At 46.1% G+C, this 18,200-nt stretch overlaps 2 pseudogenes; both read right to left on the minus strand.

Moving 5' to 3' along the window:
• LOC138786596 (zinc finger protein 850-like) overlaps positions 1-1,692 on the minus strand; it is a 55,900-nt pseudogene extending 54,208 nt beyond the window's left edge.
• LOC138786597 (zinc finger protein 208-like) overlaps positions 1,186-18,200 on the minus strand; it is a 646,972-nt pseudogene continuing 629,957 nt past the window's right edge.

Below are 18,200 nucleotides of genomic sequence, written 5' to 3' on the forward strand. Positions count from 1 at the left end.
CACCTTTCTTAGAGTACAGGAGGAGAAGGGAATATTATCTGAACATACAGCACGTAAACTTTCCACATGATATAAAACTCCTTGTTGGTGATTTTTACCTAAGACACACAAAACCTTACACAGTCCCCCAGGCCAACTGATAGTGTCAGGTGTGTGGTATGTCGGCTGAGGGGGGGGGGGGCTTGGTGCTGGGGATCTCCCTAGTACTACTCCTCCCATCATCTGCTCATACTATGAGCAGATGATAGGAGGAGTAGTAGTGTCTACCAGTCCCACTGCACCAAGCAGGGAGGGAGGAGGTAGTTGGATGCACCGGAACTTCGCTCCCTCTCTGCTCGGTGCCCTCCATTTGGGGAGCAAGTGTCGGCAATCCTGGTGCTTTTTTCCCTCTTCGTCTATGCCGTTCACCATTAGTGATGACGATTGTTATATTTTAATAGATCAGACAATTATGCAGCATATGATATGTTTATATATTTTTATATGTTTTATTTATATAGTGGGGGTGATGCAAACTTTTATTGGGGTGGGGGGGCTTTGGGGTATTTATAAAAACATTTTTACTTTTTTTTTTTTACACATTTTAAGTCCCCATTGGGGCCTTTTAAATGCAAAACTAAGATTGCATACACTGATCATTGCTATGCCGTAGGCTTAGCATCGATCAGTGTTATAGACGCTCTGCTGATTAAGCCTGCCTGTGGCAGACTTAATCAGCAGAGCGCCGATTGGACTGATCTGTACTGCACCTGTCACATACGCTTTAACACCGCGATCGCGGCGTTTAAGGGGTTAATGACAGGCTGCAGCGTAATCGCTGCAGTCTGCCATTAACGGTGAGGGCCGGACTGCTCACTGCAGCCGGCCCCCATCTGCTATGAAGCTTCATGGCACAGGACGAACAGGTACGTCCTGGGTCATCTAGGGGTTAAGGAGGAACCGCCAACCTTTAAAGAATGGGAAGTCTTGACTGGAAAATTATGAAATATGAGAAAATATACTTTTCTACAACAAATCATCTTAAGACCTTTGCTAAAATATGGGGGAAATGGTGATTCCGTGTTGCCTTGTTTTTTTTTTTTTTTTTTTTTTTTTTAATGTGTTTGTCACCCCACTGTAGCCTTCCACTTTGGGTGGGTTAAGGTTGAGGTTGGGCTGTGCTGTGCGGGTATTGTTGGGTACTGCTAAGGGAGACAAAAGATGGCGACTCGGTAAGCAGAATCACGGACGGGGCCGCCTACAGCGAATCCACTCATCCGCCTCCTGTGCTGTAGAGAAGACAGATCTGTCACTATCCACAACTCGTGCAGGGTATGTAATAGAATAAGGAATGTCAAGTTCCTTAAGCCTGCGCTTCACCACAGGGAATGTGGCCCTTGTCTTCTGGAGGTTAGCAGAAAAGTCAGGGAATATGGAGACTCGGGCCCCATTGTAGGTAAGGTCTTGCAGCTTTCCGGCCAGCCGGAGTACAAGGTCATTACAGTTTAACATACGGGCTAGGAGTAGTCTCGGCCCAGGGTGGTAGTGGTCTGGTCGGGACTCTATGGGCTGTTCAATAGCAAAGGCCCCAGAGATCTGAGCATTTTGGAACAAATCCTGAAGCCACTTTTCAGCAAAGGCCCCAGGGTCTGTCCCCTCTGTGCGCTCAGGGAGACCAATGATGCTCAGGTTGTTGCGCCTCAGGCGGTTCATAATCAGCTTTTTGTTTCCACATATTTGTGGATTGTTCTTGACTTTGGATGGCAGTCAGGCCACGCCCCCACGTTCTGGTTTTCTTTTAGAGTTTTTACTGCATTCTGATGTTTTGTGATGATGATGATAAAGACTTGATCTCTGAGCAAAACATTTCCCACATTCTAAGCATGAAAATGGCTTCTCCCCTGTGTGAGTTCTTTGATGTTCAACAAGATTTGATTTCAGAATAAAACATTTTCCACATTCTGAACATGAAAATGGCTTCTCCCCTGTGTGAATTTTTTGATGTTCAACAAGTTTTCCTTTCTTAGCAAAACACTTCCCACATTCTGAACATGAAAATGGCTTCTCACCTGTGTGAATTTTTTCATGGTCTTTGAGACTTGATTTGTGTTTAAAACACTTCCCACATTCTGAACATGAAAATGGCTTCTCACCTGTGTGAGTTCTTTGATGTTCAACAAGATTTGATTTCAGAGTAAAACATTTCCCACATTCTGAACATGAAAATGGCTTCTCCCCAGTGTGAATTTTTTGATGGTAAATAAAACTTGATTTCTGAAAAAAACATTTCTCACATTCCGAACATGAAAATGGCTTCTCCCCTGTGTGAATTTTTTGATGGTCTTTGAGACTTGATTTGAGTTTAAAAAATTTCCCACATTCTAAACATGAAAATGGCTTTTCTCCTGTATGAATTTTTTGATGGGAAATAAGATTTTTTTTCAAAGGAAAACGTTTCTTGCATTCTGAACATGAAAACGGCTTCTCTGCTAAGTGAATTGTTTTATGGCGAAGAAGACTTGATTTCTGTGTAAAACATTTCCCACATTCTGAACATGAAAATGGCTTCTCTCCAGTGTGAATTTTTAGATGATTAGTAAGATCTCTTTTGCTTTTTAAACATTTTCCACACTCTGAACATACAAATCGCTTTTCTCCTGTGTGAATTTTTTGATGTTGAGTAAGATCTGATTTCTGTGAGAAACATTTCCCACATTCTGAACATGAAAAAGATGGGACTTGTATAACAGGATGAGATGAGAGATCTTTGCTGTGAGGGGCTGAGGGTGTATCTGGGATAGTGGACGGCTCCTCATATGTATCTTGTGTGATATGATCCTCTGAGGAGATCTGATGTCCCCCTGAGCTCCTGGTAGAATCATCTGCAAAGGAGAAAACAGCATTTCTCTTATTTCCCAGTAATAGAAGCTTAAACATAATGCAGACATGGAAAGTTACTCTTTTTTATGTAACATAATAAGAATAATCAGATCTGTTCCCACCCACAGGAAGTGTCAGGGAGAAGAATCTAGAAGCTGGAGGCCGGGGAGATGACGTCCTTAGTAGGAAAAGTAACAGAAACTCTTCTCAAATAAAACATAGGACTACTGACCCCCTGCATACCGATAACATGTTAGAAAGACAACGATCAGACAATAATCGGTTCTTCGGCTGCTTGTTGTCTTTATTACATGGAACGATAATCAGGTGAATCTGCAGATTATCACTCCGTGTAATAGAGCCCTAAGTGTCCGTATGTTCATATAGTTCATGCAGGTAACATGTAACTGAGCGTGTATACACAGCACCAGCATGTAGTTCCCGCACAGACTGCCCCAATACTGTATATGTAGGATGTATAAATGCTTGGTTCATATAGTTTATGCAAAGCCGATCCTGGTTGCTGTATCTGCAGAGTGGATAACATGATCATACATAGTACAAGTACATAGACGACAAGATGGTCACTATAAATAGTTACAGCCGGTGACTAAGGAGAATGTGTGACTGTTCTCTGCATTTAGTGGTCACTACTCACCTGGGCGGTTACCTGTAGTGATGTCCTCCTTATACTGCTCATCACTGCCGTATTCTGTCTTTTCTTTAATTATGTGTATAGCGTTAATACAGATCAGATCCTTCCATGTTGTGATGTCCTCCTTATACTGCTCATCACTGCTCACATCTGTCTCTTCTTTTACCCTTATGTCTGTATCAATAATAGACTTCAGATCCTTCTCTATAGTGCTCTCCTCCTTATACTGCTCATCACTGCTCACATCTGACTCTGGAGCATTAATATTGTTCCCATCTTCCCCCTGATTCATAAGATGTGAGAGAAATATTGTAAAAGTCATCAGACAGTAGGAGAAGTCAGGTGGGATGTACAGATCATAGGGAACATCTCCATCTACCTGATCCTGATCCTGTGGGAGAAGAGGACGGGGACATCTCTCTGGTGCTGTTCTCTTACTGGATCTGACTGGAGGGAACACATACAGAGACTGAATTCATTCTTTCCATCCAGATAATACAGAGAGGAGGTGTGTATATAGTCCTGTCTATTACCTGCTGATGGGAGGGGCTGCTGATCCTCCAGCATCACATCCTTGTACTGATCCTTGTGTCCTTCTACATACTCCCACTCCTCCATGGAGAAATAGACCGCCACGTCCTGACACCTTATAGGAACCTGACACACACAATGATCACACAGTCATCCCCCCCACCCCTCCAGTGGTGTTACTGTATAATGTCCCAGCATTCCCAGCAGCCACAGTCTCACCTCTCCACTCAGCAGCTCCACCATCTTGTTGGTGACTTCTAGGATCTTCTCTTCCTCCATTTCCTCATGTATCAGGGGCCCCGGGATTGGGCTCAGGGTTCTTCCCCATCCTTCACACCCAGGGGCCCCACAGCGCCCACTAGAGGACTTCTTCACTACTGTGTAATCCTGTGTATGGAGAGACACATTACTATCACTCCATCCATTCCCAGAGTCCCTCACCTCTCCAGTCCTATCCATCTGTTATTCCATAGATAAGAATGATGTCATGATGACATCATTTCCAGAATCCCTCACCTCCCCAGTCCTATCCATCTGTTATTCCATAGATAAGAATGATGTCATGATGACATCACTCCCAGAATCCCTCACCTCTCCAGTCCTATCCATCTGTTATTCCATAGATAAGAATGATGTCATGATGACATCACTCCCAGAATCCCTCACCTCTCCAGTCCTATCCATCTGTTACTCCATAGATAAGAATGATGTCATGATGACATCACTCCCAGAATCCCTCACCTCTCCAGTCCTATCCATCTGTTATTCCATAGATAAGAATGATGTCATGATGACATCACTCCCAGAATCCCTCACCTCCCCAGTCCTATCCATCTGTTATTCCATAGATAAGAATGATGTCATGATGACATCACTCCCAGAATCCCTCACCTCCCCAGTCCTATCCATCTGTTATTCCATAGATAAGAATGATGTCATGATGACATCACTCCCAGAATCCCTCACCTCCCCAGTAAGCAGGAAGAGTATGTGTAGGGTGAGGGTTATTATCCTCTCGGCCATCTTGTCTCTGTCTCTCTCCATGGTTGATGGGTCGGTCTCTTATATAGAAGATATCAGCAGAGGATCCTGGAGTGTTGGGAGATGAATGGAGAGAAGATGAGACAATGTAATATATCTGGTATCGCTTGAAACCATAGAAAAAACACTTCATACATAAGAGTTAACACCGCTCAGTCTTGAAGGGGTTAATCCTCCCGCTGTCCCCCAGCTCCTTCCCTCCACCTGCAGAGCTGTACAGGAGCTGTGTGCTTCCCCTGTGCTTCCAGGACCTGCCATGATGTCACAGTCATGTGATCAGTCACATGGAGGAGGAGACTGATGTTGGTTTCTTATTCATAGGATTTTCCTTTCTCCTGGTTTAGCTATTATTCTTACAGAATCCCTGAGGAGACTGGTGATAAAAGTGGCCAAAGGAGCCCAATGGCATAAAAATGGGCATCAAAGTAAAAACACAAATTTGTGATTAAAAAATAAAATTGACTTTGGGCCACTGACCTGACACTGATACTACACAGAGAGGGGGGACCCCGCATCACACTGATACTACACAGAGAGGGGGGACCACGCAACACACTGATACTACACAGAGAGGGGGGACCCCGCATCACACTGATACTACTCAGAGAGGGGGGACCCCGCATCACACTGATACTACACAGAGAGGGGGGACCCCGCATCACACTGATACTACACAGAGAGGGGGGACCCCGCATCACACTGATAATACACACATAAAATTAAATGTAAACCGACAGTTGTCAACACTGAACTTCATATCCATGACGGGAAGGGCTGCGCGGGCCCTTGCTAGTTCATGCATGCACCTTGGCTCTGTGCGGCGCACACGCTCCGGAAGAACAATTTGCGCATGCACCGTAGTGTGTAGGAGCGCTCTTACGCACTACGGTACATGCACAAATTGTTCCGCAGGACGGCCCTTGCCATCAACGGCGCATGCGCAGCGACAGATGACATCGGCAGGAAGCCGGAAGGAGGCCGTAATAAATATTTAAGTGAAGCTGGGAGGAGGAAGTAGTGGGGAGGTGTGCCGAAGTGCGGCACGACCGCAGCGTCATTACTCCTCTTTGACACTTGTGCAGAAAGTTACAGACCAGATTGGAGACAAAGTACAGCAGCGAGTGGAAAAAGGAAGGTAACACACACACACTAACAGACACACACCTTCCTCACAATGTCAGCACCTCAGAGCCAGAAAAAGTGCTGACAGATTCCCTTTAACCCCTTATGTACTGCAGTGTGTAAGTGACCCAATGTACAGAAGACAAGGAGATCTCTGCTTTACTGCTGGTGCACTGATAACCCCCGACCTCTGCACATCATCAGAGCGGTGAAGCAAAAATATCTTTGGCTTCTGCTTGTTAACCCTTTTATTGTGTTGCAGCATATATGTAAACATTGGATTACTTACACACTGCAGTACACAAGGGGTTAAGCAGGATACAGGAGGCTTTTATCTTCCTTGTGCATCCCCAGGCCCCACAGCAGCTGCCTACCCTGCCTCTAATGTCTAGTGGCCTGAGGAGGATGAGAAGCCCTAGCATTCACCAGTGCTTTGTGGGTGGCCTGAGGATGAGGATCGCCAACGTCCAGGAGTCCTTATGGGGTAGCCTGAGGAGGAGGAAGACATTGGGGGACATTTACTAAGGAGTCTAATGTGTGTCACAAAAATTGCGCAAGCATATTCACCTGGTACTGACCAGACGTCCTCCATCTGTTTGTGAAAGTTTTTAAAAAGTCGTACATGATAAATTGGGTGCTAATCCTAATCAGCGATTATGCGAATTTCGCCCGAGTACCCTCCTGGAAAACAGGGATACAGCCTAAGGGCCCTATTCCACCGGACGATTATCGTTCAGATTATCGTTAAATCGTTCAAATCTAAACGATAATCGTTCGGTTGAAATGCAGTTAACGATTAACGACCGAGCGAGAAATCGTTGATCGCTTTATAAGACCTGGACCTATTTTTATCGTTGCTCGTTCGCATTGAATAAGACGTCGTTTGGTCGTTCGCAATAGATACGAACGCAATAGCGAATAAATAGCAAAGAAAAAACGATCGCAATTAGGATAAGTAACGATTATCGTTCCATGGAAATGAGTGAACGTTTTCAGGTCTTTCGCAATAGTGGTCGTTTAAGATCGTTAATGATTATGCAAACGATAATCGTCCGGTGGAATAGGGCCCTAAGTAAGCTATCCATCCAGCTCCCAAATTCACCTCAGCAATCGCGTCTACTTCTAAGGCAGTCCCCAAGTAGGCAGACACCATCTCAACTTTTGCTTTAGGGGTAGTGAAAAAGTTGGGACACACCATCTCACCTTCTACTTTAGGGGCAGTACCACAGTGAGACACCACATCACTTTTTGCTTTATATACAATCCGAAAGTCAGGACACACCATCTCGCCTTTTCCTGTAGTGGCAGTCGTTCCCCTGGAACTAGAGGTAGTATCTTACACCATATTGGCTGCCACTTCTACACCCACAGACTCTCTGTGGACTGTCTAGAGGTCTGCAGATGGACCCTAATGGACATTACTTGCTATGTGCTAGAGGAACTCTATCTAGAAACAGGAACTTTTTTGGCTGCATTCCCACGTTCCATCTTCTGTCCGAGAAACACGGACGACAGGGACGGTGAATGTCTGTCCTGGACTGTTTTCCCGCACGGCATGATGTATCAATATGATGCCGGGAGCGGGGAAACTGTTTCAATCGCCCGAACTATTGATCTCGCACGGTAAACTGCGTAAGTGCAAAACTCCACCAATGTGCAAAATTGATGATTTTTGGTCACATAAAATCCAGAAAAATTGTAATAAAAAGTCACACAGCCCCATAGACCAAAGGATAAAAGCGTTATAAGGATGGGAATAGAGACATTTTAAGGAACATTTATTTTTTTTAAAAAGTTTTAATTTTTTGAAAGCAATCAAATAAAATAAAAGTAACATATCATTGTAATCGTACTGACTTGAGGAACATGTATAACATGTCAGTTTTACCCTAGAGCGAACAGCGTAAAAACAACTTGTATACTTGTATTACACAGCACTAGGTATGGGGTACGAACCCGAACCCTCCGCAATGATTCCCGATGTCTGCCCGCTCCGTGGAGAGGGCGGATCCAGCAGGAGGAACGCCTGGAAAACTGGGATACAGCCATAGCCATAGGCTGTATCCCAGTTTTCCAGGCGGTCCTCCCGCTGTATCCGCCTGCTGCACGGAGCGGGCAGACAGCGGGAATCCGATGCCGAGCGTTTGGGTTCAACCGAACCTGAACCTCAGCGGGTTCGGACCATCCCTACACAGCACCGATCCATAAGATCAGTGCTGTATTGCTTTGGCCTGCTGTAGACTAATGCAATAGAATACCGAGTCGGGATCATTCTAATTCCAATAGCAAAGGCCCCAGAGAATTGTGCATTTGGAAACAAATCCTGAAGCCACTTTACACCAAAGGCCCCAGGGTCTGTCCCCTCTGTGCGCTCAGGGAGGCCAATGATGCTCAGGTTATTGCACCTTTGCGGTTCTCTAAGTCATCAGCTTTTTGTTCTTACATATTTGTGGACTGTTCTAGACTCTGGATGGCAGTCAGGCCACGCCCCCAAGTTCTGTTTTTCTTTTACAGCATTTACTGCATTCTGAACATTAAAATGACTTCTCCCCTGTGTGAGTTTTGTGATGATGATAAAGACTTGATCTGTGAGCAAAACATTTCCCACATTCTAAGCATGAAAATGGCTTCTCCCCTGTGTGAGTTCTTAGATGTTTATCAAGATTTGATTTCAGAATAAAACATTTTCCACATTCTGAACATGAAAATTGCTTCTCCCCTGTGTGAATTCTTTGATGTCCTGCAAGGTTTGCTTTCTTAGCAAAACACTTCCCACATTCTAAACATGAAAATGGCTTCTCCCCTGTGTGAATTTTTTGATGTGTTGTAAGATGTGATTTCCATGAAAAACCTTTTCCACATTCTAAACATGAAAATGGCTTCTCCCCTGTATGAATTTTTTTATGGCTAATAAGATTTCTTTTCCAAGCAAAACGTTTCTCGCATTCTGAACATGAAAACTGCTTCTCTGCCTCGTGAATTGTTTTATGGCAAACAAAACTTGATTTGAATCTAAAACATTTCCCACATTCTGAACATAAAAATGGCTTCTCCCCTGTGTGAATTTTTTGGTGTTGAAGAAGTGTTGATTTCCTAATAAAACATTTCTCACATTCTGAACATGAAAATGGTTTCTCCCCTGTATGAATTTTTTGATGCACAATAAGATTTCCTTTTGAAAGAAAATGTTTATCACATTCTGAACATGAAAATGGTTTTTCTCCTGTATGATATTTTTGATGGGAAATAAGATTTTTTTCCGAAGCAAAACATTTCTCGCATTCTGAACATGAAAACGGCTTCCCTGTTCTGTGAATTGTTTTATGACAAAGCAGACTTGATTTGTGTTTAAAAGATTTCCCACATTCTGAACATAAAAATGGCTTTTCATCTGTGTGCCTTTTTTGATGTTTATCAAGATTTGATTTCTGTGTAAAACATTTTCCACATTCTGAGCATACAAATGGCTTCTCTCCTCTGTGAATTTTTAAATGTTTAGTAAGATTTCTTTTGTTTTTAAAACATTTCCCACATTCTGAACATACAAATGGCTTCTCTCCTTTGTGAATTTTTTGATGTTCAATAAAATCTGATTTCTGTGAAAAACATTTACCACATTCTGAACATAAAAAAGATGGGACTTGTATAACAGGATAAGATGAGAGATCTTTGCTGTGAGGGGCTGAGGGTGTATCTGGGATAGTGGACGGCTCCTCATATGTATCTTGTGTGATATGATCCTCTGAGGAGATCTGATGTCCCCCTGAGCTCCTGGTAGAATCATCTGCAAAGGAGAAAACACCATTTCTCTTATTTCCCAGTAATAGAAGCTTAAACATATTGCAGACATGGAAAGTTACTCTTTTTTATGTAACATAAGAATGATCAGATCTGTTCCCATCCACAGGAAGTGTCAGGGAGAAGAATCTAGAAGCTGGAGGCCGGGTAAATGACGTCCTTAATAGTAAAAGTAACGGGAACTCTTCTCAAATAAAAAATGCACTAGTCCCTAATCGGAATATCCAATAAGCTTCACGGTCCAATAATTTTCTCCGTCACCACTGACCTCTCTTACCTCTGAATAGCTCCCCGGCTGTGCAATCCTATGGTCTCTGCTGCTGACATTTCTCCTCCATCTCTCCTCCCCCCTCCCCTCTCTATAGCACAGACAGGACCCATCTGATTGAGATTTCCTGATTCTGAGCAGTGGATGACAGAATGGAGAGGAGGGGGGGGGGGCTGGGAAAAGGCTTTTTGAATGCAGATAATGGCATATTTGCCTAATAAACCCAATAACAAAGTTTCGTAAAATCGCCTAGACCAGTGCTTCTCAAACTTTTTCTACTGGAGCCTCACCTAGCAGACCAAGGCAATGCCTGGGCCTCACCATAATGACCGAGAGGGTGCCTGGGCCTCACCATCTGTGGTGAAAGTCCATTTAAAAGCTAAAAATAATGCTAGCGCTGGCTTTTACCCATCTCCCATAGTAGATACTAATAAATTAAGTACAAAATAAATTAATAATGTTGCTAAAGTGGAGATTTTTGCAAAAAGCAAAAGGACTGTGCAGAACAATGTTAATTTTGTGAATACTGGCTCATCAGCTGGGCCTCCCCAACAACTAGGGGGCGCCTCCCTGGTGAGGCCCGCCTCACAGTTTGAGAAGCACTGGCCTAGACTATTAATTTCTGCAAAAAAAAAAAAAAAAAACCATTCAGTAGTCTCCCTGTATACTTGTATACCACATAATGTTGCCATGGAATCACTTAAATTTCATCTGGAAAATTACATCAAATATGGAACTGATCTTATTGCGTTTGTTATGAGTGTGACATGGTTTCTAATCACACAATTATTTTAGGTGGAATGATCAGTTCTACACTCAAAAAAGTGGAGTCCCGATGGGGGTGAAGTAGAAGCTGTATGTGTATAATGATCGCAACCCCTTTTTGGACTGGGTGAAGTGGTATGGCAGATACATCAATGATTTATTGGTGGTTTGGAGGGGCAATGTGTCTTCCGTACCACTGTTCCTGGAGTATATTAACGACAACAGCATGGAGTTGCTGTTTACATATACAGCCAGGGGCTTTGCTAGGGTCCCAAAACATCCGGGGCATGAGCACTCTGAGTGCCGTCATAAGCGGATAGTAATAATGCCTCCTGATGTGCCCCCATATAGTAATAATGCCCCCTGCTGTGTCCCCATATAGTAATGATGCCCCCTGCTGATGCCCCCTGCTGTGCCCTATATAGTAATAATGTCTCCTGCTCTGCCTCCATATAGTAATAATGCCCCCTGCTGTGTCCCTATATATTAATGATGCCCCCTGATGTGTCCCTATATAGTAATAATGTCTCCTGCTGTACCTCCCATATAGTAATAATGCCCCCTGCTGTGTCTCCTTTATAGTAATAATGTCTCCTGCTGAGCCCCCATATGGTAATAATGCACCTGCTGTACCCACCATAGTAATAAAGTTCCCCTCCTGCCTGCAATTAACCTGACCGCCATCCCCACACACACTACCTCACCTGACCCCCTCCACCCACACACGCACATTACCCCAACGGACCCCCTCCACCTACACACACTACCCCACCTGACGCCCTCCACACACACACACACTACCCCACCTGACCCTCTCCACACACACACACACACACACACACTACCCCACCTGACCCCTCCACACACACACACTACCCCACCTGACCCCTCCACCCACACACACTACCCCACCTGACCCCCTCCACCCACACACACACTACCCCACCTGACCCCTCCTCCCACACACACACTACCCCACCTGACCCCCTCCTCCCACACACACACTACCCCACCTGACCCCCTCTACCCACACACACAACCCCACCTGACCCCCTCCACCCACACACACACTACCCCACCTGACCCCCTCCTCCCACACACACACTACCCCACCTGACCCCCTCCACCCACACACACAACCCCACCTGACCCCCTCCACCCACACACACACTAACCCACCTGCCCCCTTCTCCCACACACACACACTACCCCACCTGACCCCCTCCACCTACACACTATGCCATTTGACCCCCCCACACACACATTACCCCACCTGATCTCCGCCTCAATCTTATGCATCAAGATAGCACCATTTCGCCTACCCTGTGCTTCTCCCCTCCTCCCCCCTGCGCATTTCCCCCGCACTTCTATCCTGCCTCCCCCTGCTGCTTCCCTGTCTCCCGTGCTTCTCTTCTGCCTCCCCCGCCTCCTTCCTGGTTTTTCCGTGCTTCTCTTCTGCCTCCCCCGCGTTTCTCCCCCCTGCTTCCCCCGTGCTTCTCTCTTGCCTCCCCCCTGCTTCTTCCCTGTCTCCCGTGCTTCTCTTCTGCCTCCCCACGGCTTCTCCCCTTGGGCTTCCTCACCTCCACTTGCGGGTAGTAGTGACAGTCTCACCATAGCACCCGGACCCGCTCCTTCAATTCAATCAGCTCAGAGTGGGAGCCGAGGCACACATGTTGATTGGATGCGTGCACCGCGGCCCGCCGCAGCGGCCCCACACTTCCGCTCTGCGCTGATTGGATTGGAGGAGCGCATCTGGGTGCTAAGTTGAGGCAGACGGGCAGCAGTGGCAATCTGAGAGCCAGATGCGGCCATCTAGCTCACAAAACGAGGCAGCAAAGATCCGGGGCAGCAGACATTTTATCTGGGGCATGAGCGACGCCATTGTATACAGCTCATCAGAATCAGATTATATTTTTGGATCTTAACTTGGAAGGTTTTCCGGGTGAAAAATGGTTAATGCTACTCACAGAAAAATAATTTCAGGAAATGTCAGTCTGCATCCAAGTCATACCATTTCTTCTATACCAGAAGGGGAATTGACGCCGATGCGCCGTAATAGTAGCACGGATGAGCGATATGCTCGAGAATGTCGGGTTACTAAAGAGCGACTCAGACAAAGAGGGTGTGCAGGACGGATGCAGACTCGGTGGACAATAAAAATCGCAGTGATTTATTAAAAACTAAACAGAAAGTAGGTCCAAAAAAAGTAAACCAGTAATGGTAACAAAGTTCAGTCCTCAGTTTAGGGCCGTTAACCCTTTGAGGACCAGGTCCAAAATGACCCAGTGGACTGCGATAATTTTCATTTTTGTGTTTTCATTTTTCCCTCCCCCCCCTTCTAAGAGCTCCAGCACTCTCAGTTTTCTATCTACAAGCCATGTAAGTGCTTGTTTGTTACAGGAATAGTTGTACTGTGTAATGGCGTCTTTCATTCTACCATAACATGTATGATGGAATCCCAAATATATTATTTATGAAGATATAAATTCGTGAAATCGTAAAAAAGAATGCAATATGGTAACGTTTGGGGGGTTCCTGTGTCTACGTAATGCACTATATGGTAACAGCGACATGATACTATTACTCTATAGGTCAGTCCGAACACAACCATATGCAGGTTACACAGATTCTCTAATGTTATATATATATTTTTTTTATTAAATCCTTTTTTTTGCAATTAATTATTAATAAAATGGGCCTATTGTGACGCTTATAACAGTTTTATTTTTTTCACCTACAGGGCTGTATTTATACCAGATTTGTGAAGATCGGACGTTTTGATCACTTTTTATTAATTTTTTTTTTATATATATATAATGTAACAAGAAATCGGTAATCCTGGCGCTTTTTTTCCTCTTTTCGTCTACGCCATTCGCCATTAGTGATGACGCTTGTTATATTTTAATAGATCGGACAATTACGCACGCTATGGTATATTATATGTTTACTTATTTTTATATTTTTAATTTATATAATGGCAAAAGGGGGATGATTTAAACTTTTATTGGGGGAGGGGTTTTAGGGTGTTTGTAAAAATATTTTTACTTTTTTTTTTAACACATTTTAAGTCCCCCAGGGGGGACTTTTACATACTATACTTAGATTAAAGAGGATGTACCATCAGGTACATCCTCTTTAATCTGACCCGTGGATTGGACGGTGCCATCACGGGCGAGCCATTGCCGCGATCTGTTCTGCGATCCGCGGCCGGGTTCCCTCCCACTGGGGGAGGGCCGGCCTACCTCCTGTGCTTCAGCGGAACATGTTTATGACGCTGTTCACACTCTAGATTTTGGATTATTTATGTATTCGGACATCATGCACACAGCTGTCTCTTATGTTTTTATTATTGTATGTATTTCTGTATTAGTAATTTTATACTTTTACATATATTGTCATACCTTTGTAACAACTAAGTTGTCACCTGTTGCCCCTAATGTGATAAGAGTTGCACCTGATTGGGATGAAGTATGTCAGTCCAGGATCCAGGGGCTTATGGGTATAAATGGAGGAAAGGACAACAGTTGCAACTAGCCATGACTAAGGACGGAGCTTCTGTCTGAAACGCCTAGGAAATAGCCTGAAGCAGGGCTGATTCTAGCCTTTCTGCTGCCTGAGGCGAAAATTAAAATGGCGCCCCCCCCCCCCCCCAATAATTAGTGATCAACTGCACACATACACACATATATATATATATATATATATATATATATATATACTAGCAGCAATTATACCACACATATAGGTATATATTAGCTATAAATATACCACACACATAAAAATATACCTGCCGGCAGTGTATGTACTGCATAGTAGGTACCAGCAGTGCGTATACTCAGAGCCGTTTTAATACATTGATGGGCCCAGTGCACAGCCCTCAAGAGTGGGCCCCCCCCTTCCCTTTCGGCACATTGTATAATGTACTGAATTTGCCCCCACACTGTATCAAGAGCCCCAATACATACAGTAGTTACCTTATAACACTCCTACCACCATACAGTGATTACATATTACATAAAAACTGCACTAAACAAAACAGAAAGATATCGCCAATGATACCATTACATAATACCGCCACACCATGACCCCTAACACTACAACCCTATAACAGAGTGTAGTTACATCCAGTGACTCACCGGGGGTGTCTTCTCCGATCAGAGTCTGTCACCTTTTCTTTTTCTCTCCATCCAGCCTGGGCCACCTTGAAGTCTTCTCCTGGCTGTGAATCTTCTCTCCAGAATCTGCCAGACAAATATTTTAGGCTCCAACACATACAGTAGTTAGGTCCCTTGTACCCCTATATAGTAGTTACACCCCTCTGTACCCCTACATAGTTACACCCCTCTGTGCCTCCATAGTTTTAAGGTGTCCCTGTAGTATATAGCCCCTCATGTGCTCCTCCAGTTATATACAGCCCTCCTGTGCGCTCCCCCATTAGTATATAGCCCCCCTGTGCACTCTCCCCAGTAGTATATAGCCCCCTGTGCTCACCCACAATAGTATATAGCCCCCCTGTGCTCTCCCCCAATAGTATATAGCCCCCCTATGCTCTCCCACAATAGTATATAGCCCCCCCTGTGCTCTCCAATAGTATATAGACCCCTATGCTCTCCCACAATAGTATATAGCCCCCTGTGCTCTCCCACAATAGTACATAGCCCCCCTGTGCTCTCCCCCAATAGTATATAGCCCCCCTGTGCTCTCCAACAGTATATAGACCCCTATGCTCTCCCACAACAGTATATAGCCCCCCTGTGCTCTCCCCCAACAGTATATAGCCCCCCTGTGCTCTCCCCCAATAGTATATAGCCCCCCTGTGCTCCCCCCAATAGTATATAGCCCCCTGTGCTCTCCCCAATAGTATATAGCCCCCCTGTGCTCTCCATAATATATAGCCCCCCTGTGCTCTCCCCCATAGTATATAGACCCCTGTGCTCTCCCACAATAGTATATAGCCCCCCCTGTGCTCTCCCACAATAGTATATAGCCCCCCTGTGCTCTCCCCCAATAGTATATAGCCCCCCTGTGCTCTCCCCCAATAGTATATAGCCCCCCTGTGCTCTCCAATAGTATATAGACCCCTATGCTCTCCCACAATAGTATATAGCCCCCTGTGCTCTCCCCCAATAGTATATAGCCCCCCTGTGCTCCCCCCCAATAGTATATAGCCCCCTGTGCTCTCCCCAATAGTATATAGCCCCCCTGTGCTCTCCATAATATATAGCCCCCCTGTGCTCTCCCCCATAGTATATAGACCCCTGTGCTCCTCAATAGTATATAGCTCCCTGTGCTCCCCAATAGTATATAGCTCCCCTGTGCTCCCCAATAGTATATAGCCCCCTGTGCTCCCCAATAGTATATAGCTCCCCAGTGCTCCCCCATAGTATATAGCCCCCTGTGCTCCCCCATAGTATATAGCCCCCTGTGCTCCCCATAGTATATAGCCCCCTGTGCTCCCCAGTAGTATATAGCCCCCTGTGCTCCCCAGTAGTATATAGCCCCCTGTGCTCCCCCATAGTATGTAGCTCCCCTGTGCTCCCCCATAGTATATAGCTCCCCTGTGCTCCCCCATAGTATATAGCTCCCCTGTGCTCCCCATAGTATATAGCCCCCTGTGCTCCCCATAGTATATAGCCCCCTGTGCTCCCCAGTAGTATATAGCCCCCTGTGCTCCCCAGTAGTATATAGCCCCCTGTGCTCCCCCATAGTATATAGCCCCCTGTGCTCCCCAGTAGTATATAGCCCCCTGTCCTCCCCTATAGTATATAGCCCCCTGTCCTCCCCCATAGTATATAGCCCCCTGTGCCCCCCCATAGTATATAGCCCCCTGTGCTCCCCATAGTATATAGCCCCCTGTGCTCCCCATAGTATATAGCCCCCTGTGCTCCCCAGTAGTATATAGCCCCCTGTGCTCCCCAGTAGTATATAGCCCCTTGTGCTCCCCCATAGTATGTAGCTCCCCTGTGCTCCCCCATAGTATATAGCTCCCCTGTGCTCCCCCATAGTATATAGCTCCCCTGTGCTCCCCATAGTATATAGCCCCCTGTGCTCCCCATAGTATATAGCCCCCCTGTGCTCCCCAGTAGTATATAGCCCCCTGTGCTCCCCAGTAGTATATAGCCCCCTGTGCTCCCCCATAGTATATAGCCCCCTGTGCTCCCCAGTAGTATATAGCCCCCTGTCCTCCCCTATAGTATATAGCCCCCTGTCCTCCCCCATAGTATATAGCCCCCTGTGCCCCCCCATAGTATATAGCCCCCTGTGCTCCCCATAGTATATAGCCCCCTGTGCTCCCCATAGTATATAGCCCCCTGTGCTCCCCAGTAGTATATAGCCCCCTGTGCTCCCCAGTAGTATATAGCCCCTTGTGCTCCCCCATAGTATGTAGCTCCCCTGTGCTCCCCCATAGTATATAGCTCCCCTGTGCTCCCCCATAGTATATAGCTCCCCTGTGCTCCCCATAGTATATAGCCCCCTGTGCTCCCCATAGTATATAGCCCCCCTGTGCTCCCCAGTAGTATATAGCCCCCTGTGCTCCCCAGTAGTATATAGCCCCCTGTGCTCCCCCATAGTATATAGCCCCCTGTGCTCCCCAGTAGTATATAGCCCCCTGTCCTCCCCTATAGTATATAGCCCCCTGTCCTCCCCCATAGTATATAGCCCCCTGTGCCCCCCCATAGTATATAGCCCCCTGTGCCCCCCCCATAGTATATAGCCCTCTGTCCTCCCCCATAGTATATTGCCCCCTGTGCCCCCCCCCCCCCCCCCCATAGTATATAGCTCCCCCTCCCATATAACATTGAAAAAAACAAACACTTTTACTCACCTAGGTCCACGCGTTCCTCTTCTCTTCCCTCCTGTGGCCGCACTTCCTGCGGTCACAAGAGGCTGCATTCCCCTTACCCTCGCGCCGACGCTCCAGTGACGTCGGGCGCTAGAGGGAGAGTGCGGCCTCTTGTGACCGCAGGAAGTGCGGCCACAAGAGTGACTGACAGGGAGGGAGCCAATGGCTCTCTCTCTGTCAGTGTCGCTGCTGCTGCAGTGCTGAAGCGCCGCAGCAGCAGCGGGCGGGGGCAGCGGCGAACGCCGGGGGGGCCCTGCAGGGGGCGCCATGGAGGGGTAAGTAGATTACCCATCCATGGCGCTCCCCCCTGACAGGCT

The sequence above is a fragment of the Dendropsophus ebraccatus genome, chromosome 3, assembly GCF_027789765.1.
Source record: "Dendropsophus ebraccatus isolate aDenEbr1 chromosome 3, aDenEbr1.pat, whole genome shotgun sequence".
NCBI lineage: Eukaryota > Metazoa > Chordata > Amphibia > Anura > Hylidae > Dendropsophus > Dendropsophus ebraccatus.